The sequence below is a fragment of the Chiloscyllium plagiosum genome, unplaced genomic scaffold (assembly GCF_037043375.1).
Source record: "Chiloscyllium plagiosum isolate Xiang-an unplaced genomic scaffold, Cpla_swu_hap1 HiC_scaffold_30, whole genome shotgun sequence".
NCBI lineage: Eukaryota > Metazoa > Chordata > Chondrichthyes > Orectolobiformes > Hemiscylliidae > Chiloscyllium > Chiloscyllium plagiosum.
The window spans coordinates 46,400,265-46,426,391 of NW_028270168.1; the positions used below are offsets into that span (position 1 = coordinate 46,400,265).

The following is a 26,127-nucleotide window of genomic DNA, read 5'->3' on the forward strand; positions in this document are numbered from 1 at the left end:
ATGTCATAATAATTGCTCGTCCCAGGTAATTGAACTAGTCGTTGGTATTGTGATTTTCCTGTGAACTCCCTGTGATTAGGCGAGGGACCCTAGTCTAATCTGGCAGTTTGAAAGCAGTCTCCTAATATTCTCCCCCAATAACTATATCCCAGCAGAATAATGTCAGCACAAACCAAAATCTGTGCAAAGGAAAAAATAGGTGCTGCATTGATGCAGCACCTATCATGACCTCAGGCTATCCAAAGCTCATTACTTTGAAGAATAAACTATATTTGGCATTGGAAATGATGAAGGGCTTATGGCTGAAATGTGGACTCTCCTGCTCCTCGGATGCTGCCTGACCAGCTGTGCTTTTTCAGCACCTCACTCTTTGACTCTAATCTCCAGCATCTGCAGCCTGGACTTTCTGCTAATTGAAAATGAGGCAGTCAATTTAGACATAGCAAGATCCTCAAACAACGATGTGGTAATGTGGCTGCATTTACGATCTCTGTCCAACCTGTTGGACTATAACCTTGTGTTGTGTGATTTTTAACTTTGTCCACCCCAGTCCAACACTGGCTCCTCCACATCATGGCTACGTTTCTTTGGTTAAACCAAAGGATCCCATCACACAAAGTGGAAGATGGTAGAGTGCTCTAAAGCCTTGCACTGGGCGTCAGTTTAGATATCTGCTGAAGTGCCTGGACAGAACTGACTCCCCACCTTCCAAATCAGAAGCATGGGTAATTGAACAGCACAGGCCCTTTGCTTATGCCTTTCCTGGAATTTGGCTCAACCCTCTTCCAAAGTGTTTCAAGCCATCCACCATAATTCTTTCTTCAATCACCTATTTGGCTTGGTAAGGCGTTCAAAGGTTACAGGGCAAAGGCAGGAAATTGAGGTTGAGAAACCTATTAGCCATGATTGAAGGGCAGAGTGGACTCCATAGGCCAAATGGCCTAATTCCACTCCTATTTTTCGAATCAGTCTATTATTACATACCACATGGAGCAATGGAAATTGAACCTGGGCCTCCTGGTACAGGGGTAGGGGCACTATCACTATACCACAATAGCTGTTATATTCTACTCCTATGTCTTATGGTATTATTGTCTTAAGTGGCTAATTAATTATTACTTAAGGCCTGATCCCACTTGTACTGCAATCACATTACCTCCCAGATGAGACAGGGAAGAGTTAGCCTACCCAACTGGTAAACAAGAGCAGGTTTGAAAAGAAAGGTCCACATCCAAAATACACATTTACCCTTTGATGGCTGAGGTCTCTAGTATGGACCAGCCATGACTGTGTCACTACATTCTGGGTGGCAGCTTCATCATCATCATTTGAAGATCTCCAGGTTGTGGAGAGGTGATGGCCTAGTGGTATTACCGCTAGACTATTAATCTAGTAAGGCAGCTGATATTCTGAGGGCCTGAGTTAAAATCCCACCACAGCAAATGGTGGAATGTCAATTCAATAAAAGAAAATCTGGAATTAAGTTCCTGATGACCATGGAAACTATTTGCCAATTGTTAGGGGGAAAAATCCATCTGGCTCACTCACTAATATCCTTCAGGAAAGGAAGTTTGCCATTCTCACCTGGTCTGGCCTAATGTGGCTCCAGACCCACAGCAATGTGGTTGATTCTCGAATAATCTCTGAATTGCCTTGCAAACCACTCAGTTGCATCAATTGCTGCAAAGTCTCAACAAAGAAGTGAAACTGGACGGACGACCTGGCATCGACCCAGGTGCTGACAAAGACAACTGCAGAAACCGCCCTGTTGACCCTTCAAAGTCGTCTTTACTAGCATCTGGGGGCTAGTGCCAAAATTGGGAGAGCTGTCTCACTGACTGGTCAAGCAATAAAGTGATACTCACGGAATCATAACTTGCAGACAATGTCTCAGACACCCCATCACCATCCCTGGATATGTCCTGTCCCACTGGCCGGACATACCCAGCAGAGATGGCGACACAGTGTTATACAGTAGGGAGGGAGTTATCCTGGGTATCTTCAACATTGACTCTGGACCCCATGAAGTCTCATGGCTTCAAGTTAAACATGGGCAAGGAAACCTGCTGATTACCATGTACCATCTTCTATCGGCTGATGAATCAGTACTCCTCCATGTTGAACATATTTGGAGGAAGCACTGAGGGTGGTAAGGGTGAAAAATGTACTCTAGGTGGGGTATTTCAACGTCCAGCATCAAGTTATACTGATCGAGCTGGTTGGATCCTAAAGGACATAGGCTGGGTCTACGGCAGATGGTGAGGGAAAAACCTACTTGACTTCATTCTTACCATTCTCCTGGCTACAGATGCATCTGTCATGACAGAATGAATAAGAATGACCATCATACAGTCCTTGTGGAGACTAAGTCCCATCTTCACTGTGTTAAATAAAACAGACTTCAAACAGATCTAGTAACTCAAGACTGGGCATGCGAGAGGTGCTATGGGCCATCAACAGTAGCAGAATTGTACTCCAGCACACAATCTGTAACATCATGGCCCAGCATATCCCCCACTCAACTACTACCATCAAGCCAGGGGATCAACCCTGGTTCAATGGACAGTGTACGAGTGCATGCCAGGAACAGTACCAGGCATATCTGAAGATGAGGTGCCAACCTAATGAAGCTACCAAACTTGTATGACAAATCACATAAGCAGTTGGTGATAGACTGACTTAAGCAATCCCACAACCAATGGTTCAGATCCAAGCTCTGCAGTCCTGTCACATCCAGTCATGAATGGTGGTGGACAGTTAAGGAGGAGGCGTCTCCACAGATTTCTCCGTCCAGGAGGTTGAAGAGCCCAGCACATCATTACAAAAGTTAAGGCTGAAGTATTCTCAGCAATCTTCAGCGAGAAGTGCAGAGTGGGTGATCCATCTTGGCCTCCCCCAGTGGTACCCAACATTACAGATACTGGTCTTCAGCCAATTCAATTCACTCCATGTGATATCAAGAAATGGTTGAAGATACTGGGTACTGCAAAGGCTATGGATCCTAACAACATTCTGCCAAAACTACTAAAGACTTCTGATCCAGAACTTGCCATGCCCCAGCAGGGTTACTATTGACTGAACTCGCCGGAAAAGGCAATGGCTATAAGGGCAGGTAAGGGACTAGGATACTGCAATGAGTAACTCCCCTCCTGACTCCCCAAACCCTGTCCACCATCTACAAGGCATAAGTCAGGAGTGTAATGGAATACTCCCCACTTCCCGGGATGCGTGCAGCTCCAACAACACCCGAGAAGCTAAACACCTTCCAAGACAAAGTAGCCATTTTGATTGACACCACCTCCATAAGCATCCACTCCCTCCACCACTGACACTCAGTAGCAGCAGTGTGTACCATCTACAAGATGCACGCAGAAATTCACCAATGCTTCTTAGACAGCATATTCCTAACCCATGACCATTTCCACTTCCAACTGGAAGGACAAGTGCAGCAGGCACATAGGAACACAACTGCCCACAAGTTCCCTTCCAAACCACCCACCATCTTGACATGGAAAGCTATCACTGTTCCTTCATTGCCATTGGATCAAAATCCTGGAATTCCTTCCCTAAGGGCATTATGGGTTGACCTACAGCACATGGTCTGCAGTGGTTCAAGAAGGCAGCTCACCACCACCTTCTCAAGGGCGACTAGGGACAGGCAATAAAAATACTGGCCCAGGCAACGATCCCCACGACCCACGAGTGAATAAATAATGAGCAGCTCCCTGACCACCACCGATCTGGAGCAGGTTGGCTTTCTACCTGATCTCAATTCCAAGTTTTAGTGTCAGGACTAAAGATGCTTTTGTACACTTTGTCCGTCTTGGAAACAAAGAGAGACCTAGACAGATGAAGCCATTCAGATGGAGCTATGATTTGCCCATCAATTTGAATGTTCTGTGCAAAGACAGAGTGTTTTTCTCTTCAAAGTGTAAATATAAGGAGTAACAGCTGTTCTCTTGAACTCCCTGTACTAACCACGGCCGTGTCAATAGTGTGCAAATCGTATTCTTGGTCAGGTTGTCCTTAAGAATTTGAAACTACAGTAAGGTCATTCCGATCTTGGCAGAGTGACAACAGGATCTTGCTGCTGGAGAGCTAGAGGGATTCATGTTTGTGGCTCCAGTGGTTGGGGTTGGGTTGGGGGTGGGGTGAAATTTTATTTTCAATGATGTTCAACCTAGACGGTGAGAAGACGTTAGGAGTTGTCGGTGATATCCTATTATTTGTCGTCCTCGGAATCAGCTTTTAGGACTTGTCTCCTGTTGATGACACATCAAATGTCACTGCTCTTAAAGTTAAACTGACCAGAACGGGCGGCACGGTGGCACAGTGGTTAGCACTGCTGCCTCACAGCGCCAGAGACCCGGGTTCAATTCCTGCCTCAGGCGACTGACTGTGTGGAGTTTGCACGTTCTCCCCGTGTCTGCGTGGGTTTCCTCCGGGTGCTCCGGTTTCCTCCCACAGTCCAAAGATGTGCAGGCCAGGTGAATTGGCCATGCTAAATTGCCCGCAGTGTTAGGTAAGGGGTAAATGTAGGGGTATGGGTGGGTTGCGCTTCGGCGGGTCGGTGTGATCTTGTTGGGCCGAAGGGCCTGTTTCCACACTGTAATGTAATCTAATCTAATGCTGAAAAAAAAAAATCTAATCTAACAAAACAGCAGTATAGGTACGAGAGATCGCTCGGACCTGGTCTGTCAGTCTGTAAGAACTTCCTGATGAAGGGCTTTTGCCCGAAACGTCGATTTCGAAGCTCCTTGGATGCTGCCTGAATTGTTGTGCTCTTCCAGCACCACTAATCCAGAGTCTGTAAGAACTTGGCTGATTTACCCCATCTAACTGCCTTGTGCCTGAATCTTTAATTACCTTTTAACAAAACTTTAAAACTGAGTTTAATAAAGGTAACAATTGACCCGGCATCAAGAAACTTTGAAACTTCTAGCAGCCTTGGTGGAAGTGTTACTAAACTTCAATCCTGAAAGGTGTTTCTCTAACTTCTAGGCCGTTAGCCCTTGTCTTTGACTTACCAACCAGCAGCAATATTTTCTATCGAAACAAATTCTTCTCCCAAATACTTTATCGATCATACCATCCCCTTACTATCAAAATTCCAGGGACCGCAATCCTACTTTAGTATACAGGTAGTTCTGGAATAAAGTGTGTTTCGGCAACACGATTTGGCTATAACATTGCTGAAGAAATAGGAACGGTATTTTCAAAAACGCTTATCTCTGTTGCAATAGCACGATTCTATCGGCAATTGTTTCGCACACTCCTTCTGCGCACCCGTTGATGTCAGCTGCTGACAGAGCAGCTTTCTGTGGAAGGTACTGTACAGAGAGCAGCTTTCTTACATTGTTTAAATGTGTTGTGTTAAATTTTACATTTGTTTCATTAATAAATATGATTTAAACCTTTGTTCAGGCTGTGCTATACTTTGCCTTAGGCTTTTGGGTGATTTTTGAGCGATATTGTTTTACTGTCTGCCCCAAACCCCCCCCCCCCCCCCTTTTCCCGTAGGCCTCATTACTTTTATTAAGCGATTTTCGAGGTTTTGCTGGAACACAACTACGGTGTTATGGGAGAACTGCCTGTAATCTCACCTCATGAATCAACCCTTGGAGCCCCAATAATATACTGCACTGTCCTCAAGGCTGATCCACCTTTGTGAGGGTGTGTTGCCCAGGCTGCACATAGTAGGTTTGCTTGAACTCTTCAACACAGCAGTGTGTCAACACAAGGACATTATTAAAGTAAACATGCAGTGTGCTTACTCTGTGTGTGGGTGTGCGCGTGTATGTGTGTGTGTCTGTCTGTCTGTCTGTCTCATGATGGAGGTCACATGACTACAGCAGACTAGGACAGACATTTGCACAGATTACTTTACTTTTCAATCCAACCATCCCTTTTGATCCAAAACAATTGTGTACATTAACATAAGGACTTTGCGTTACCTAAGTTTCCAACTATGTACAAGTACTGTTAGCAACTGTTTGTGATTTCAGCTCATCCCCACCTTCTTCTGTTTATTTACACACACAATCTTTAAAGTGATGGGATACACGTGGCTGTCGGCTTTTGCTTCAAAATCCTTTTGGCTGACTGCAGGTTTGTTGCTGCCTTTGACACCCCTTTCCTTCAGTTCCATTGGCTGTGTCAGACAAGGTGATCATTTTCATTCTGGGGCTTCACTATCAGGACTCTACCATGTTCCTGCAGTCAGACCCTCGTTGTCTTGCATTGTTTGTCTGTCTGTCTGTCTCAATCAGCCTGTGAAGTACTGTCAATCTCTTCTGCAGCACTTAGGGTTATTAGTCTGAGTTTTTAAACTTCTACTAGAAATGAATAGCCTCAGCTTTGTGTTCAATATCTGGATTTCCATCTTCTGTCAGGTTAATTTGTCCTCTTTGGAGTGAACATTGTTCTATCATAGAGTCTCAACTTCAGCTTTTGAGGGTTTCAATTTTGGTTTGCTATTTGGTATAACCTTACCCTGCGAAGCTCATAATATTGCAGGAAAAATTAGGCTCTATTTGGTATCTCATTCACTTGATGCTGTCATCCTACTGTCGTCTTCACAACAGTTACAAGCCATTTGTGTCCTTTAGATTTGAAGTTACCAACCTGCTGTAAAGTGTTAAGTGAATCATTTGAACCCTCTGTAGTAGCCAGGCTTGATTCATCTGAATCATTGTCATCTTTGTAGCAATTGTCTCGAAAGGCTTGTTTGTCCTTTTCTAACTGAACACTTTTTCATGCAAAACAGTTTCACTGCTTACTGTTAAACACCATTATTTCCGGTTGGACCACCAGAATATCTGCAACTCGACCTTCAGTCTTGCTTTCTTCTCTGTGGATACTTGTTGCTTTTTTCCATTTTGCTGCATGTTGTAAGATGAAGGTCATGTTCATGCTCATACTTGATCGGCTTCTCTGCATTGTGGACAGACTCACCTATTTCCCAGTGTATGTGCTGTAGCTGTTGATTTACAAGCTCAGAGATTCTGCACACCTTTATAACTTTGAGAGTCAGATTTCATTCCTTTAGCAATCATACTGTCATGGTAGGATCACCTTGTGTCTAAGATCATTGTGTTTTTAATTAGGTCATTTTTAAAATTGTTTAAATTCACAGGTTTCTGCAAGCTAGGTTAATGACATTAAGTATTGATCAATGGACTTTTGCTCCACTTGGTTCCAGATATTGAATATGCACCGATCATATGTAATGTTTACTTGTGGCTAAAAGCGTATCTTCAAAGCTTTGAAAAATTCTACCATGTGTGTTTTTACGTTCTTCAGGGAGAGTCAATGTGAAATATACTTTGCAATAATCTCTTCCCAACGATGATAAAAGTGTCATGACTTGTACTTGTTTCATTTGCTCAACAAGTTCATAACTATTGCGTAGTTCTGCCATTAAGTGGAAGAATTCCCAGTTTTTGCCTCATTTATTCCCAGTAATTTGAATAGCAACAGAATGGGGAAATCCACAGTCCTATTGTGCAATGTTTTCACTGCAGCTTGCTTTGTAGATCTCTGTTTTTCTGCTGGCAGCTCTCAGCTCTACGTATCTCTGTGCAAGCTATGCATTCTTATGACTCTGCAGCCATCACTTCCCGTGCCTCCACTGACACCATGCTTTGGTTCCACAGTACAACAGTATGTTCAATACAAGGACTTTATTGAAGTGAACATGCCGCCATTGTCTTCCTAGACCATAGGGCTCCCTTCTCATTAGAGAGACAACTGGTCATGATTTAACCTGAGGGCCACCATACCCCAGGTGAGTGTCAAGGTTGAGAAGGAGAGTCCTTCATGGAAACCTCAGCCGGTGATGGGAATTGAACCCACACTGTTAGCGTCACACTGCTTCGCAAACCAACCTTCCGGACAGCCGAGCTACACCGACCTCAAGGTAGAGATCACGTGACTATGGCAAACTGGGACAGACATTTGTACAAATGTTCATTTCAATCCAAACTCTAAACAAGGCTGTATGTAACTGTGGAATGGCTTCTAACCCCTTGTCCTGTGACAGTTCCAACAGTGGTTTAGTTTATATACCTGTTCGTGACACTTGTATTGATTTGCGTACACTGGCTAACACACACATGTACACATGTACACACACACGCGTGTGTATACACACACACACGTGTACATACACACACCATACCATTCATACCATTAAACTCAAACTCAAACATAATTTGAATAGTTTAGAACGTGTATCTCTACAGTCTCAATATTCAAAAGTGGTTGGGTCACCAGTAATAGGGATGAGGTAGGGCCAGTGAACATTGAGAGCAATTGTCCAGGTTTACGAAGGCTCTTGATGTCTGAATCCAAAGCTTGCAAGGAAAATACAGTTTTTATATTATTTCTATTTCTAATAAAGCATATTAATAGCACTAGGCTCTATTAATAGTGGGATAGACAGCAAGAGTGAAGGGCTTATGTTAAACTCATAGACAACACTGGTCCAGTCTCAGTTGCATAACCAGGGCACCACACTTTGTCCCAAGGCTGAGGAGTTTAAGTCACACATACACAGATTGGAAAAGCTTAGGCAGCCTTCCATAGAGAAGCAAAGATTAACAGGAGATTTGTTAGCAGCTTCAAAGTTATGAAGGGTTTGTTCAAAGCAGATAAGGAGAAACTGTTTCTGTTGGTGCAATGATTGAGAGGGACACAGATCTGAAATAATTTGGCTAAAAAAGCAATGAAGACATAAGGAGGATATTCAGTAAGTAGATTAGGATCTGGGATTTGGTGCACAGACCCTGGAACTGCGGAAAGCAGAGGAAAATCACCTATAATGAGTATTCCAAAAAAAAAGGGTACCCAATGAACACAGTCCGCTGATTTCTCAGCAACAAACACTAACAAGCAGACAAAACACATCCAGAAACCCTATCCACTCTCCCCTACATCAAGGACATCTCGGAACTGACTGCCAGACTACTCAGACCCCTTGGCATCATGGTAGCCCACAAACTCACCAACACCAGCAGCTAATGAACTTGAAAGATCCTATACAGACAACAAGCAAAACTAATGTCATTTACAAAATACCATGCAAGAACTGTAACAAACACGACATTAGACAAACAGGCAGAAAACTAGCCACCAGGCTACATGAACATCAATTAGCCACAAAACGACATGACCCTGTCTCACTAGAATCCTTACATACAGATAAGGAAGGAAACACCACTTTGACTGGGATAACACCTCCATCCTAGGACAAGCCAAACAGAGACATGCACGAGAATTCCTAGAAGCATGGCATTCCAACCAGAACTCTATCAACAAACACATCGAGTTAGACCCCATCTACCACCCGCTGAGAGAAAGAGCAGGAAATGACATCATCAACCTAAAGAAACCCAAACATATGAATAGAAAGCAGAAGTCATCCACAGTGCTTCACCCGGAGGCCCACTGAAGGTGTTACCTATTAGGGTAGTGAAACATCTGGAAATGAACCTTCCAGCTCAGCGAGCAAACCTACATCCAGATTCTGGTGGGGACAGAGTCAGTTAGGTATTCAAGAAGAGTGAATGTTTGGTGTCCCCCAAAAGATCACCTCAGGGAATGGTCCTCAGTACAAGAACAAACCATTCCAAACTAGGTGAGGAAATGGGGAGCCCAGCAAATCAACATCTTGACTCTGCATTAGCCACAATCCAGTGTCTGCAGCCACCAGCAAAACCAGTTCATTAACAATTCTGTCCGTGTTAGCTTGTAAACTGTTTTGATGTTCTCTTTCTGGGATGCATAATCTTAATCGCTGTGTACATTTCAGTTCTTCTAATAATGATACCAGTGTGATGTGACAGATTGACCATGTGTGGTTCGATTAGGATCTGGATGTTGCTTGGTTACAGGTATTTCCTTAGCTTTATTCACATGTTTGCATTTGAGGTGTAACCTTAGTAACATCCTTTTGTGTTGGACTTTGGCTGAACCCTTTTCACGTGTTGTTATTGAGCTTTGCACTGCACCTTTGGATGTTCCTCATGGTAAGACTTTCTCCAGTGCCTTGCGTAAGTCATTAAATGACGGACACTCTTTCAGTAAATGGGATAAAATGCATCTCGAGTGGTTTTGCTCACTTGCTGTTGCTGTAGAATCAAGAGCTTGAAGTATTGTTGCCCTGGAACAATGGGTGGCTTTGAACATACACCCATCTTCAATAGCGTGTCTGTAGTGTACCCTTTAGCTTTGACGGAGGGTGGGTTTTCAGACTGAGTTGATTGAAATTGTACATATTTCTAATTACCTGAGTCTCTCAGCTAGTTCCCACTCACCGAAGTCATACTCCACTCTTTTGTGTCGACATCTCATAAACTGGACAATTGTTTTACTGCCTTTCAGACATTAAACTCTGAATTCTCAAGTTTGGCCTGACCTTGAACTCAACTGAATTTAAAGTTCTTTTTGAGGTTGTCCGGGTAATTGCCAGAGAGATCTGAGGAAATCGACAGCTTTCTTGTCTCGGTCAGCTATTTGTTCATCACTGAAGTAAACTGTCATTTTTTTTTTTGTTTGTTTGAATAATCGGAACGTTGTTCCCAGGTCAGGAGCTTACCAATCCATGTTGTGAATTTTACACAACATATGGTTTGTATGTTATATGTTTGCTGTATCACACTTACTTACAGAACTGTTGGTAGAAACTAAAATATGCTGCACTGATTAAACTGTAGCCAAAGCTGTAAGTTAATTTTCTTCTCACTAAACTGAAAGAGAACCTGTTGTAACTGGATACAGTCTAGTAAATCAGTGGCTGTGGATTGCAGTCTCATTGACTTGAATGGGACTTAAAGCTGCCGCTGTTTGCGCTAAATGTGAAAAACAAAATGAAGTCTTGCACAGATTCTTTGCATTTCATATCGGTTCCTAAAAACTAAGATGACAGATCTTGAGAGATGATTTGACAGTGGAGAGCCTCACAAACATTGAGCATGTCACTGGCTGTCTTGTTCACGTTTTGTTGGCAACCACTGCTGCAGTACAATTAGGTTTTGCTTTAAAAGTGCTGACAGCTTTTGTCGATCAGGTGTGGATCTATTCAGGAACTTTTTTTTTAATTAGTGGGTCTGTTGTGCCAGAATGTAACTGGCAGGTTAGTCAATGGCATTCTTACTGATCAGGGTATATCCCAAGATCATCCGTTCTCTGAGGGGGTACAGTGCTGAGAAATTAGTTAAAATACTTTGATTATTGCTCAGCTCTGTCCGAGAATCAGCGATTGAGCTGCCATGATGACAAAGGTCGCGCAGAGTTAAGTAAAATCTTTTTTTGTTTTGGAGCACTAGCTACTGAGCACTCTTCTAGAAAGTTCTTCTAATACAGTACATTAGCAGCTGCCAAGTTGCCCTCATGATGATTTCACTTGGGTTATTAGGTTGGCACTGATAGCTGGATTCTTACTGAGAAAATGTTTATTCACAGAGCAATTAAATACATTGCAGCTCAGTCACAGCCACTGGGATAGTCTGGGCTCAAGCTGGTTAACAAACTGTCTTTGTCGATGGCTTAAGGGGCAACATGATGGTTAGTACTGCACCCTCACAGTGCCAGGGGTCCTGGGTTCGATTCCAGCCTCCTGGTGATTGTCTCTCTGGTATTTGCCTATTCTCCCTGTGTCTATGCTGGTTTCCTCCGGGTGGTCCAGTTTCCTCCCACAGTCCAAAGATATGCAGGTTAGATAGATTGGACATGCAAAATTGCCCCCTAGTGTTCAGGGGCATGCAGGCAAGGTGGATAACCATGGGAAAAGCAGAATTATGGGGATAATGTGGAGAGCTGGGTTTCGGTGGAATGCTGTTAGAGGGTCAATGCTGTTAGAGGGATTTGATGGGCCAAATGGCCTGTTTCCACACCGTAGGGATTCTAATAAGCTGCAGAATGAGCTATTCAAAATGATATCTTTGCATGAATATCATATACCATCATCCTGATGTTATCAGTTAACGCTCTCTTAGTGGGACTTGCTTGATCAGAGATACGTGCAATATCACAGCATAGTCACAGTTTATAATGAAGGATAAGTAGCAGCCAATTTGGATGCAGCCAACTCCCACTAACAACGATGTGCTAATGACCAGATCATCTATTTTTAGTGATGTTTGCTGATGGATTAATAAACATCAGAACACCAGGGAGCACTCTCCTGCACCTTTTTGAAATGTTTAGATTATAGTAGATTCCCTACAGTGTGGAAACAGGCCCACACCGACCCTCCGAAGAGCAACCCACCCAAACCCATTCCCCTCTGACTAATGCACCTAACACGATGGGCAATTAAGCATTGCCAATTCACCTGACTTGCACATCTTTGGACAGTGGGAGGAAACTGGAGCACCCAGAGGAAACCCACGCAGACGTGGGTAGAGGCTGGAATCGAACCTGGGTCCCTGGCGCTGAGAGGCAGCAGTGCTAACCACTGAGCCACCGTCATGGATTTTTAAAAAAATATATTAACTCAGTGTGGGCAGAGGATTTCACATCTTAAATTAAAAAAAACCGAAAGAACTGCAGATGCTGGAAATCAGGAACAAAAACAGGAATTGTTGGAAAAGTTCAGCAAGGTTGATGGAGCGAGATTAGAGTTAACGTTTTAGTCCATGGACCCTTCTTCAGAACATCTTGTCCAAAAAGACTGCGCTTCCAATGGTGCAGCATGCTATCAGGAGAGCGCTGAGTGTCTATCTAGATTCTGAGCTCAGGTCTTTGAATGGGGATTTGAACCAGTGATTGTCTGACTGTAGGGTCACAAGTACAGCCTGTTGATCTAGGGTTGAAAAGGGATCAATAGTGCCTGGTGCATCACTCAATCATGACAAGTCTTCACAGTTCTTCAGTTAATGTACAATGCTCATTTTGACAAGACAGTTGGGGCCAGGAATTTTCCTCATCACCTCACAGTCACCAAGTCTGGGTGCCCTTTTACTAGTCAGCTAATGTTATCACTTTAAGCAGCAAGAAACTGCACAGAGTCGTCTACTTTGCTCTGCAGTGGGGCTGAGCTGCTGAGACACCCCAGGATACAAATTTAACACGTCAATACCCCCTTCTTTCTCTGTCCTTTACACCGTTTCCTGTTGAAGGCTGTTTTATAAATTCAATAAGAGAAATAGCTGCAAACCAACTGTCTTTCAAAGTTCCTAAAATTTTCTTGACCATTAATGTATTCATTCGATGTAAAACCTGGCATATGAAGTAGTGTGTGTGGAGTTAACCTTTTTTTTAAATAAAAACAAAATTCCATACATTGCAGTGGTTACATTCCACAAAAAAACCACAGAGAGATGTCAGTCTGTTTTTCTTAAACAAAAATGATATATTGCCTCTTCCAGTATTCTGAGATTTGCTTAAACCCAATCCATTTGGTATATTGCAGCCTTGTCAATGTGCAGTCCTGGACTGTTGACCCCAGTACATCCTCTGAGCTATAATCTATTTAACCCTGTTCTGTATCCATTCTGACCTGGATCTGATTCCTCTCCCTGATATGTGACAATTAGAGTTGTCGAATCCTACAGTGCAGACAGAGGCTGTTCAGCCCATTGAGTCCGCACCAACCCTCCAAACATCATTCCACCCAGACCCGCTGTCCCACCCTGTCCTCATAACCCCACATTTGTCATCACCGACCCACCTAGCCTGCAAATCTCTGGACACCATGGGCAATGTAGCATGGCCAATCCACTTTAACCTGCACATCTTTTGGACTGTGGGAGAAAACTGGATTATCTGGAGGAAGTCCATGCAGACACTGGGAGAATGTGCAAACTCCACACAGTCTCCCAAGGCTGGATTCGAACCCAGGTCCCTGGCGCTGTGAGGTAGCAGTGCTAACCACTGAGCCACCATGCTTCCCCCAATCCTGTCTTTTCAGTCCACCCTCGCTTCCACCATTCACCTGCCCCTCTATTCTTTGCGCACCCTGGTCATTGCCCTGCTCCCTTTTGTATTGTTGTACTGTGCTAAAGGAGGTGACCTTTTTTGCTGTGCTTGCCAAGTGCAGGGTAGTCAGCACTGAGGAACAAAATATTTTGTGTCTGTTGGTATCAAGGCCTTGCAGGTCAAGTAATGAGCATCCATATTCCAGAATAAAGCTTCCTCAAAAATGTAACGTGGCCCATTCTGTGCAACATCATCTTCATCAACAACCTGACGAAGGAGCAGTGCTCCGAAAGCTAGTGCTTCCAATTAAACCTGTTGGACTATAACCTGGTGTTGTGATTTTGAACTTTGTACACCCCAGTCCAACACCGGCATCTCCAAATCATAAATAATACTGTAACTATGAGGTGGTGGCAAACTCTAAACTACATAATTACAGACTACAGGGTCCTAACTGCAGACTACATAGCTCCACCCAGATATAGTCATTTATATAGAAGGCCATGACAAATTGGAACTGTAGATCATTTAGCCCTACGAGCTTGTCCTGCCATTCACTAGGGTCCAACATTCCTCATGTCCACTTTCCTGCGTTTTCCCCATAACCCATGATTTTCCTACTGATCAAGAATTTATATATCTTGGTCTTAAATATAAGCAAGGACTCTGCCCCCACAGCTCTCTGTGGCAAGGAGTTCCAAAGACATTCCACCTTCTGAGTAAAGGAATTCTCCCTGATCTCAAGTCTTAAATTGGCATCCCTTTATTCTGAGACTGTCTTCTGATCTTAGACTCTCCTATGAGGGGGGACGCATCCTCTCTGTATTTACCTATCAATCCCCTTAGGAATTTGATATGTTACAATGAGATCATTGTTACATTCTCCTCGCGAGTAGAGTCCCACTCTCTTTAGCCTTTGCTCATAAGACAATCCTTCCCAACCAGGGATCATCTTAGGGGATGGAGATAACCCAAAGTTTGATAGTTAACCCTTCCAGGCCAGCTGACTTCTACAAGAAGAACCCCGGTCACAGATGAGCATGAGAAATGACACCAACCCTGGATCCATGGTCAATTATTTTGGAGATTACCTCACAATGTACTAAAAATAACCAAGAAATTCATTATTCAGTCACTGTCACTGTCTTTTAAGTAGCTGTTTCAAACATGTGTTACCCCTGCAGCCTGGGCCTAATAGAGAAAGGATGGTTCCATTTCTGAAACAAAATGGAAACCGTTTCTCATTTGCACACCTGATTTTTTTTTTTCTATTCAGGCAAATGGTTCTGAACAGGCCCATGGGCCTGAAACAATCCATTCCTTATTAAAGTATTTTTCCATAACAAAACTAAGATATGTTCAGGCCTTCCTATACTTCCCAGGATATTCCCTGTGTGAGAAGCAATTGAGACTTAATTGGTATCCGAGAGCACTTCAAGGATGTGGCTCAGACTGGGTCAAAAGGTTCGCTTATAATAACTTCTTCCTGTTGTTTTTTTTCCAGTATAATCTCAGCCAAATGCTTTTAATTCGGGCTTTGGGCAGGTTTGAGTTGCTGGCTAATTATGTGTATGATGTACATGCAGTGAGACTCCAGGCTTCACATCAGGAGGAACTAGGATGGTTAAAACTTCCCTTTTTATTTGCAAACGCAGGTCTCTGTCAAGAGGTTGGCTGTTTTAATAACATAAGTTACCTCCAGAATTATCTCAAGTCTCTCAGTTTGATCCCTACTACCAGAAAACCAACAGAGAAATCATTGTATTATTTAAAAACAAGGATTAATTTTTCCACATTGTTTGACTATTTGCGCTTATAAAACAGTCAATGATCACCTCATTGAGGCATGATTCTCCGATTTCATAATTCTTTGAGTTTATAGTTACTGGGAGAATCCTTATCTTGTCAATAGAGCGAGAGTGGGAAAATGGGCACAAGTGCCTTTTCTTGAATACAGAATTGGCAGTGCCATCTCCTGGCATTTATCATGAAAGGACAAACAACCACCTCGAACCTTGCCACACTTCAACCCTCAACCAGTGTTGGTTGAAATGAGATTCCACTGTAATTTTTTGCAATCGAAGTAGATGGTAACGTTAGGTCAGACTCCATTCATGGGGCCATTTGCTGGCTCCATTGCTCCCAAGGATTCAACCTTGACTGTGTTGGGGTTGTGACCTTTACCAGAGTGGATGCCAGATGTGGCATCATTGGGGATGGAACCAAGGAAGGTTCCTGTTGCTGATTTATTGTTCAGTGAACATTGATGGAAAGTGTGCACTGTGGGGAAAGGTGTGTAAAATATATCACCGTTTTTGAAAGTTGGTTTGTTTTACAAAGAGAGGCATATGGCTGTGAGGTAGTGCTGTTAAGGAGAGAAAAGGTCAAAGTCATTCTGAAACTAAATGCACCAGTTTTAAGGAGATGCAACTTCAATCTAGGGATCAAGAGAATTCAAGTGTGTTCATGGAATAAAAAGTTTATACTTTGAGGTTTATGGCAGACAGTGTAATCACATTAAGCCATTAGTATTGTTTTGACTTCAGGGCAGAGACTCGAGCTTTTAGCTGAGAAGAATCAAAAGCTGAATTCAGAATTTAGTTCCTCACTTAGTCGAAGGACCGAGTTCAGTCACTACAGCAGCAGTGTATTTTTCTAGATTACGAAGTTTCCAAACCAGGAGAGTTTGCGACAGTAATCATCAGGTTGTTAGAATTCAAGAAACTCAGGCCAAGAAAATTATGAAAGGATCATAAATTTCTTTCAGCTTCTGATGGCATCCATATTCCTACAGTTCAAGAATAAAAATTGGAAGGAGTCAGTTGGATTTAGGTTTAAATTTTATTGCCACGTGTACTCAGGTGCAGGAGGACAGTGAAAAGTGTACAATATTTTCTCACATGGCAAAGATAAACACAGCTAAAAGACTAAGGAGAAAAATAGGTTGGGTTTGATTCTGGAATTGAGTCATGCTTCATTATGGGATCTGACTTGTCCAGTAGTACCATCAGCTGGGATCACAGCATTAGGAGGTGTCTCTAAGGTAGGGAGGGATTAGGTTTAATGGTGATTGTCACTAACCCCACATAGTGCTGTAGTTCAGACACACACCCTGAAAAATGGTGATTTGGAAATGCAACAATTGATGCCAGCATTGGTGGAACTGAGATAAAAACAAAGGGACTCAGTAGGTCGGGTAGAAAGAAACAGAATTAACATTTCAAGGCTAGTATGCCAACCCACTGGACTCTCAATATTAATTTTATATCTTACCTGTGCACTTGTGTGCTTGCTCTGGCCTTGTTCACTCTCCAGTTCTGGATTAGTGGTGCTGGAAGAGCACAGCAATTCAGGCAGCATCCGAGGACAGGCAAAATCGACGTTTCTGGCAAAAGCCCTTCATCAGGAATAAAGGCAGAGAGCCTGAAGCGTGGAGAGATAAGCTAGAGGAGGGTGGGGGTGGGGAGAGAGTAGCATAGAGTACAATAGGTCAGTGGGGGAGGAGATGAAAGTGATAGGTCAGGGAGGAGAGGGTGGAGTGGATAGGTGGAAAAGGAGCTGGGCAGGTCGGACAAGTCCGGACAAGAGAAGGGGACAGTGTTGAGCTGGAGGTTAGAAACTAGGATGAGGTGGGGGAAGGGGAAATGAGGAAGCTGTTGAAGTCCACATTGATGCCCTGGGGTTGAAGTGTTCCGAGGCGGAAGATGAGGCGTTCTTCTTCCATGCGTCTGGTGGTGAGGGAGCGGCGGTGGAGGAGGCCCAGCACCTCCATATCCTCGGCAGAGTGGGAGGGGGAGTTGAAATGTTGGGCCACGGGGCGGTTTGGTTGATTGGTGCGGGTGTCTCGGAGATGTTCCCTAAAGCGCTCTGCTAGGAGGCGCCCCGTCTCCCCGATGTAGAGGAGACCGCATCGGGAGCAACGGATACAATAAATTATATTAGTGGATGTGCAGGTAAAACTTTGGATGTGGAAGGCTCCTTTAGGGCCTTGGATAGAGGTGAGGGAGGAGGTGTGGGCACAGGTTTTACAGTTCCTGCGGTGGCAGGGAAAAGTGCCAGGATGGGAGGGTGGGTTGTAGGGGGGCGTGGACCTGACCAGGTAGTCACGGAGGGAACGGTCTTTGCGGAAGGCGGAGAGGGATGGGGAGGGAAATATATCCCTGGTGGTGGGGTCTGTTTGGAGGTGGCGGAAATGTCGATGGATGATTTGGTTTATGCGAAGGTTGGTAGGGTGGAAGGTGAGCACCAGGGGCGTTCTGTCCTTGTTGCGGTTGGAGGAGTTGGGTCTGAGGGCGGAGGTGCGGGATGTGGACGAGATGCGTTGGAGGGCATCTTTAACCACGTGGGAAGGGAAATTGGGGTCTCTAAAGAAGGAGGCCATCTGGTGTGTTCTATGGTGGAACTGGTCCTCCTAGGAGCAGATACGGCGGAGGCGGAGGAATTGGGAATACGGGATGGCATTTTTGCAGGAGGTAGGGGGGGAAGAGGTGTAATCCAGGTAGCTGTGGGAGTTGGTGGGTTTGTAGAAAATGTCAATGTCAAGTCGGTCGTCACTGATGGAGATGGAGAGGTCCAGGAAGGGGAGGGAGGTGTTAGAGATGGTCCAGGTAAATTTAAGATCAGTGTGGAATGTGTTGGTGAAGTTGATGAATTGCTCAACCTCCTCGCGGGAGCACGAGGTGGCGCCAATGCAGTCATCAATGTAGCGGAGGAAGAGGTGGGGAGTGGTGCTGGTGTAATTACGGAAGATCAACTGCTCTACGTAGCCAACAAAGAGACAGGCATAGCTGGGGCCCATACGTGTGCCCATGGCTACCCCTTTGGTCTGGAGGAAGTGGGAGGATTCAAAGGAGAAATTGTTAAGGGTGAGGACCAGTTCAGCCAAACGAATGAGAATGTCTGTGGAAGGGTACTCCTAGCAGAGCGCTTTAGGGAACATCTCCGAGACACCCGCACCAATCAACCAAACCGCCCTGTGGCCCAACATTTCAACTCCCCCTCCCACTCTGCCGAGGATATGGAGGTGCTGGGCCTCCTCCACTGCCGCTCCCTCACCACCAGACGCATGGAAGAAGAACGCCTCATCTTCCGCCTTGGAACACTTCAACCCCAGGGCATCAATGTGGACTTCAACAGCTTCCTCATTTCCCCTTCCCCCACCTCCTAGTTTCTAACCTCCAGCTCAACACTGTCCCCTTGTCTTGTCCGGACTTGTCCGACCTGCCCAGTTCCTTTTCCACCTATCCACTCCACCCTCTCCTCCCTGACCTATCACCTTCATCTCCTCCCCCACTGACCTATTGTACTCTATGCTACTCTCTCCCCACCCCCACCCTCCTCTACCTTATCTCTGCATGCTTCAGGCTCTCTGCCTTTATTCCTGATGAAGGGCTTTTGCCCGAAACATCGATTTTGCCTGTCCTCGGATTTTGCCTGTCCTCGGATGCTGGCTGAATTGCTGTGCTCTTCCAGCACCACTAATCCAGAATCTGGTTTCCAGCATCTGCAGTCATTGTTTTTACCTCGTTTTTTTTCACTCTCCAGTTCTGTCTCTCCTCAGTCTCGTACCCCCCCCCCCCCCGTCTGTCTCTCTCCACAGATGCTGCAGAACCTGCTGAGTTTCTCTTGCACTTTCCTCTAATTTCACATTTCCAGCCTTTGCAGTATTTTGCTTTTATACAATAGAACTGAAGGTTACTTAAGGTGTTTTATTTCCCACACCCCACCACATCCATTCTTCAAATGGTGTTAAAAGCTAATCATGGAAAGCAACACCACTAGACATTGAACTGATTCCATCTGGTGAGTGTTAATAAACACACTTACTACACATTGACAATTGCCCTTCTCTGAACATCATTCCTTTCCAACCCCCTACCCGCTTTCTCAGAGGACTCAGTAGCAACTGTTTGATTTGGAAATCAGCCCCCTGAATATTTTGCTGAGAGGTTAAAGACATGATGGGAAATATTTGTACCTCTTCTCTCCTGCCAAGAATTCTGCAATCCATCACTTAAGCCTGGAGCTGGGGAATTGGGAATTACATTCTATAAAGACCGCTGGGCATTTACAGAGAATAGAAAGAAATGAGTTCATTTACTGTAGAACAGGACATTGCAGACCTATGTTCCTTTAGAATTGTTAGCATATCTCTGTTATTACACTTCTATTTTTCATGCTCAGACCCTGGAGCCTTACGTCATTCAGTTGTAGTGAGAAAAGCTTTTACTGCTGAAATTCATTCTTTCGAGTTTACAAAGATGTGCATATCACTTTGAGCTATTTCCAATTCTTGGGAAGTTGACATTGTTGGTAAAACTACCATCAAATTTCTTTCCCTGAACTGATGGTTAGCTGGGCAGCTTCAGTGCGACAGTTAAGAATCTACCAGGCTGGTGTGGGATTGGATTGGTGTATGAATCCATAGAGACAGCAGGTATCCTTCCCTTTTTTTTTGGGTAACAAACCTATGTTCTGTTGTTAAAGCACATCTGCAGCCTCATGTGAACATGTTTCAGTTCAGGGTACCCACCACATTAGCAAACTAGACAAAAATTACATGTGATCGACTGAGGCAGGTTGGATTCTGGAATTGAGTCCTGTTTCATTTTGGGATCTGACTTGTCTACTAGTACGATTAGCTGGACTCACAGCAGTGTGAGGTGTCTGTGAGGAAGGGAGGGATTAGGTTTGACTGTGACTACATAGTGCTGTAGTCCAGACACACTGAAAAATGATGATTTGGAAACGCAAAGGTTGATGCCAGAATCGATGGAACGGAGATAAAAGCAGGGCGATAATGAAACCGATGTAATTTTTTGGTCACTTTTAAAAGCTTCCAATGACTTGGCACAATGCAAGTTGTAACAAGCATGAATGCACATTATTCTTAGGCAGTGTGCATTATAACATGCAGGCATGTGGTGTGTTCGCACCTAATCCTGTTACTAGGATGGCAAATCCCTGGGGTTAAAAGTAGACAAGTGTTGTGAAATAATTAGTTAAGAAATGTGTACAATTTAGAGGGCTTTTGTAGTGCTGTGAAAGTTTCCATATCTCTGAGCTAGAAGACTTAGGTTCAAGTCCCACCAGCTCCAGCGATGAGTGAACGGGTTGCTTAAAAATATTTATTATACATAAGGGCAAGTCGGCCAGAGGTTTGGTAGTCTTATGGTGGATGGTTATTTGAAATAAATTTCTAACTAAAATATATATAACTGGACTTTGTCTAAAATAATCTAACTTCTGGAGGACAACATGGTATATTGACCAAATTGGAAGATTTCCTGAGTGGTCCCATGAATGCTTCTGCATTTTTGATGGCATGTCTCTTCCATGACTGTCTCAAAGATTCCACAGCCTTTTGAGTGAATCAGTTTTGTCCCACCTCGGGAGGACAAAGGTCACTGCCCATGGAGACTTCGATAGGATCAACAACTCAGGTGACCTCCTTGACACTGAGAAGATTATGGGAGGGAGATTTGAATCAATATTGGAGATAGACAAAAAAAAATAGCAAATTTACTGACAATTGTGAATCATCCAATTAAGGGGAGGTGATGGCCTGGTGTATTATTCCTGGAGTGTTAACCCAGAGACCCAGATAATGTACTCACAGCCCCGGTTCAAATCCTGCCAAAGCAGGTAGTGGAATTTGAATTCAGTGAAAATCTGGGATTAAGAGTCTAATGTCTACTAATCCAATTTTGATTTTCAGAAAAACGCATCTGGTTCACAAATGTCCTTAAGGAAGGAAAGTGACATCCTTACCTGGTCTGGCCTATATGTGACTCCAGACCCATGGCAATGTTATTGACTCTTAATTGCCCACTGAGCAATTAGGAATGGGCAAGAAATACTGGCCTAGCCAGTTACGCCCTTATCCCGTGAATGAATGAGTGAAACAAGGATGCTATTGATTATTTCTGCTTGGATGAAGGTAACACATTCTGAGGATAGTTGTTAGGTGACCAATGGCAGAAGGCAGAGGTCGGAGCTTTGTGACCACGTGATGATCCTTCTGGAATATGGTCAAGCAGAATTGGCAACCCAATAATTTATGTTGGGCAACATGGTTTAAACATTTAAAAGGTTGTGAAAGTATCCCAAACAAGGATTGTTCTGGATTTTGTTTTGCCAATGGACCCTTTGGGGAGGATGGAATGGTATGTGACCCTAGAGAGATTGTCTATGTCCCTGATTCTCTCCAACTGCCAACACCAACCTGTATGTCAGGAAGATATGGAGTGGGGAGGTGGGATTTGAGTCTTTCAGTTGCTGTGAATTGCTGGAAATGGACATCAGATGAGACCTTGGTAGCACTGAAACCCATTAAACACTGATTTTTAAGTCTTTGTTAAGACAGTTCAAAGAAAAGCCAGAGGGAAGATGAGCAGTAATTGCGTTAGGCTGCAAGTTGTTGTAATTTGGCAAGTGAGAAAGGGAGAGTGAATCGCTAAGCTTCTAAGCAGAAATTGAGTGGATACTTGTAAGGTGGGAAAAGATTCCGGGCTTGGTCAATGAGGTGAGAGATTCCTCTTTCCAAGAGTTAGCATAGGCACAGTGTGCTGTGTGGCCTCCTGGGAATCTATAGTCAGCTGTTACCTTTGTTTTTCAGAGCTTAAAACATTGGCGGAAGAAAAGTGAAAGTTGGCGATAGACTGCTGAGTGAAACAATGCCTACAGCACATCATTCTTCTTGGAGAGTTCTTTCTATTTTAATTTATTAGGCAATGTGAACAACATCTCATTGGAACCCTCCTATCTGGACTTCTCCATTATTCCAGTGAGTAATTGTATTTATTTTACCTCAGTTTTAAAGACTCAATAATTGTTGTAACGATTCCACTATTCTCCCAGAATGCCCCTCTGAGTGGTTGCACCATGTTGGGAGTGTTGCTAATTTCTGTGGACCAGAATGGTCCTGGGTTTGAGCTGTGGTCTGGGCTAATTATATTGGGATCAAATAGCTTGATTCAGGGCCCCCAGTTTGAAAAGGAGAAGCCTTTCAATCAAGCCTTATGCCCATGCTCACTCTGCCATAAATTGCAGAACTAGGGGCTGAGTGATTAGCACTGCTGTCTCACAGCGCCAAAGAACCAGGTTTAATTCCACCCTCTGGCAACTGTCCATGTTGGGTTTGCACATTTCTCCCAGTGTCTGCGTGGGTTTCCTTTGGGTGCACCAGTTTCCTCCCATAGTCCAATGATGTGCAAGTTAGGTGGATTGGCCGTGCTAAATTGTCCATAGTGTCCAGGGGTGTGCAGGCTCGGTGGATTAGCCATAGGAAATGTTTGGTTACGGGTATAGGGTAAGGAATTGGATCTGGGTGGGATGGTCTTTGGAGGCTCAGTGTGGACTTGATGGGCCGAATGGCCTGCTTCCACTCTGTAGGGAGTCTATGATTCTATGTCAAACTAGGATTGGACTTGAAGCAAGGCTCCCTTATCATTAATAAGGTGCTCAATGTTTCTTTTGTGCACCTTCCCTTCACCCTAATGCTGACTGTGCTTTCAGCTGCGTTGGTCCTAAGCTCTGAAATTCTTTCTCTAAAACGTTTGACTATCTCATGGGAACATGGGGACAGAGCAACATAGGACTTTAGATCAGAACTAGACCTTTCAGCGCTGTGAACCTGCCCTGACCTTCAACAAGATCATGGCTGATCTGGTTGTGGGCTCAATGGAACATTCCTGTCTGCAACTTCCCATCCCTACTAGCCCTTTACCACCCTTGACTAGTGCTCAGGAAAACTATTAGACCATTCTATCCTTCCTTTAAGATGCTGCTGAAGCCCTATCTGTTTGACCACGTTTTTGGTAAATTGCCCTAATACCTCTGCTTTTGTTTGGTGACAGATATTTATATCTTTGTGAAGGGCGTTGAGATGTTGTACTATTTAAAGGTCCAGTATTGATGCAAGTTGGTCTTGTAATGAGAAACTTGAAGAACGGACAAAGCAAATAGCAGCCACAGAACCACAAAATGACAGGGAGGAGTGAAGTGGCAAACACAGTTAGTTGAATTAAACTGGATGATGAAAGTTTCCTCAAACTACACCCTCCCAACACTTGCATTGTAAAAATAATCTTAACAAAGGGGATGTTAAATATATTCACTGAAATGCTTTGTGAAATGATTACGGTCACATGGTTCCAACTTGGTCAAAGTCTATATTTGTGAATGGAGAGGTTTAAGTGACGAGGTAAAAACAATGACTGCAGATGCTGGAAACCAGATTCTGGATCAGTGGTGCTGGAAGAGCACAGCAATTCAGGCAGCATCCGAGGACAGGCAAAATCGACGTTTCGGGCAAAAGCCCTTCATCAGTTTAAGTGACAGGCTAGTGAACAGCAGCATAACTGAACTAATACAAACACAGGCAAGAGACATCAAGAAATGGTGTTTGAGTGATGTTGTGATGTGATTGTGAGAACCTATAGATTGCAGGAGGGAGAGAAGATCCAAGTTTTGATTTCAGTATATTTGACATGGAGGAAGCCTTATTGGTTGACTCCTGTTTGTTTGTTAACATGATCTTGCGAGGCACACTTTATTTCCCCCATATTTTACACCATCAAGTCACTCACAGGTGACTTATCAACTGAATGGTTTTTCTGTCACATTAGGTGGTCATTTGTGGCTAAGTTGTGGGCTATAACTGGAGAAGGCTTTTCAGCTTGATTCACGTTTTGAAAACTCTTCAAATAATCATTCGAAACAAGCTTGCAAACTGAATTTGAATTATGCTACATTCAGGCAATTTGACTATAGAAAGACAGGAGTCACCTGAGAAATGTTTGTCTTTTCCGTTCCTCCTTTCTCTCCTCTTCCCTTACTCTTCTCCATTAATTCACATCACTATTTCAAGTCTCTTCTCAGAATTTAATAACGGTGAAAGTTATTCCTGAGCTGTACCAGGTACTATCATTAGGTTATGGTGTTGTAAAGGAGAATGCACCTCTTTTGTTGCTGTCCCCAGTCAATATCCACACAACATTGCCAGAGGGGGTTTCTGTCTAATTTCCAAATGTGGCGACCCATGGACACACCCATTCTGAGAAGCCCTAAATTTGTTCCATTGTGGTAAAAATAAGTATCGGGTTTTCTTTTTCCCTTCTATACCTCATTAGACTTTGATTCCATGCCTTGATCACACTTTATACAATGATAAACCTCTAAATATCAGTTCTAATATTACCATATTTCATGGAAAGCCCCCCCTTCCACTCATTAGTACCTCAAAATGGTCACTTGAGAGGTGCCACTCTCGGGTTAAAAAGCTACCAGTTTCTCCAATCTTTCCTTGTAACTCAAATCTTTGGTATAGAAGATGTACATAGATCCTTGAAAGTTGCCACCTTGAAAGTTGAAACCTTGATAGGGTTGTTAAGATGGCATATGGTGTATGAGCTTTTACTGATAGAGGAATTGAGTTTTGGAGCATCGAGACCATGCTGCAGCTGTACAAAACTCTCTGGTGCGGCCACACTTGGAGTATTTTATACAGTTTTGGTCACCGTATTATGGGAAGGATGTGGAAGCTTTGGAAAGGGTACAAAGGAGATTTACTAGGATGTTGCCTGGTATGGAGGGAAGGTCTTATGAGGAAAGGCTGAGGGACTTGAGGTTGTTTTCTTTAGAGAGAAGAAGGTTGAGAGGTGACTTAATTGAGACATATAAGATAATCAGAGGGTTAGATGGGGTGGACAGTGAGAGCCTTTTCCCTCTGATGGTGATGGCTGGCAAGAGGGGACATAGCTTTAATTTGAGAGGTGATAGACATAGGACAGGTGTCAGAGGTAGTCTCTTTACTCAGAGTAGTAAGGGCGTGGAAGGCACTGCCTGCAACAATAGTAGACTCGCTAACTGTAACAGCATTTAAATGGTTATTGAATAAATATAAGGATGAAAATGGAATAGTGTCGGTTAGTTGCGCTTCAGATTGGTCCCACAGGTCGGTGCAACATCGAGGGCCGAAGGGCCTGTACTGCGCTGAAATGGGCTATGTTCTAAGGTTAGCTCTTAGGATTTTGGATTCTTTCCAGGTAGAGCTGCCAATTCTGGTTTGATGTATTCTGGAGTTTACATCATGGGCCCTTCTGCTACCAACACCTGCAGAGCCAATCTACCCTTTCCAACATCTCCAATACTGTACTTTTAAGCAGTAGTGTTCAAAGCAATTTTTCAAACTAGATCATGTTTTGA

The 26,127-nt window shown here is 43.8% G+C and overlaps 1 protein-coding gene across 3 annotated transcripts in view; it reads left to right on the plus strand.

The window, feature by feature from the left end:
* Positions 1–26,127, plus strand: part of eva1ba (eva-1 homolog Ba (C. elegans)) — a 94,062-nt gene that overhangs the window by 51,099 nt on the left and 16,836 nt on the right. For all 3 annotated transcript variants that reach the window (XM_087976912.1, XM_043717910.2, XM_043717912.2), the window contains one exon: positions 22,538–22,705. The gene's annotated coding sequence lies outside the window, so the exon portion shown is untranslated. The remainder of the gene's footprint in view (positions 1–22,537; positions 22,706–26,127) is intronic.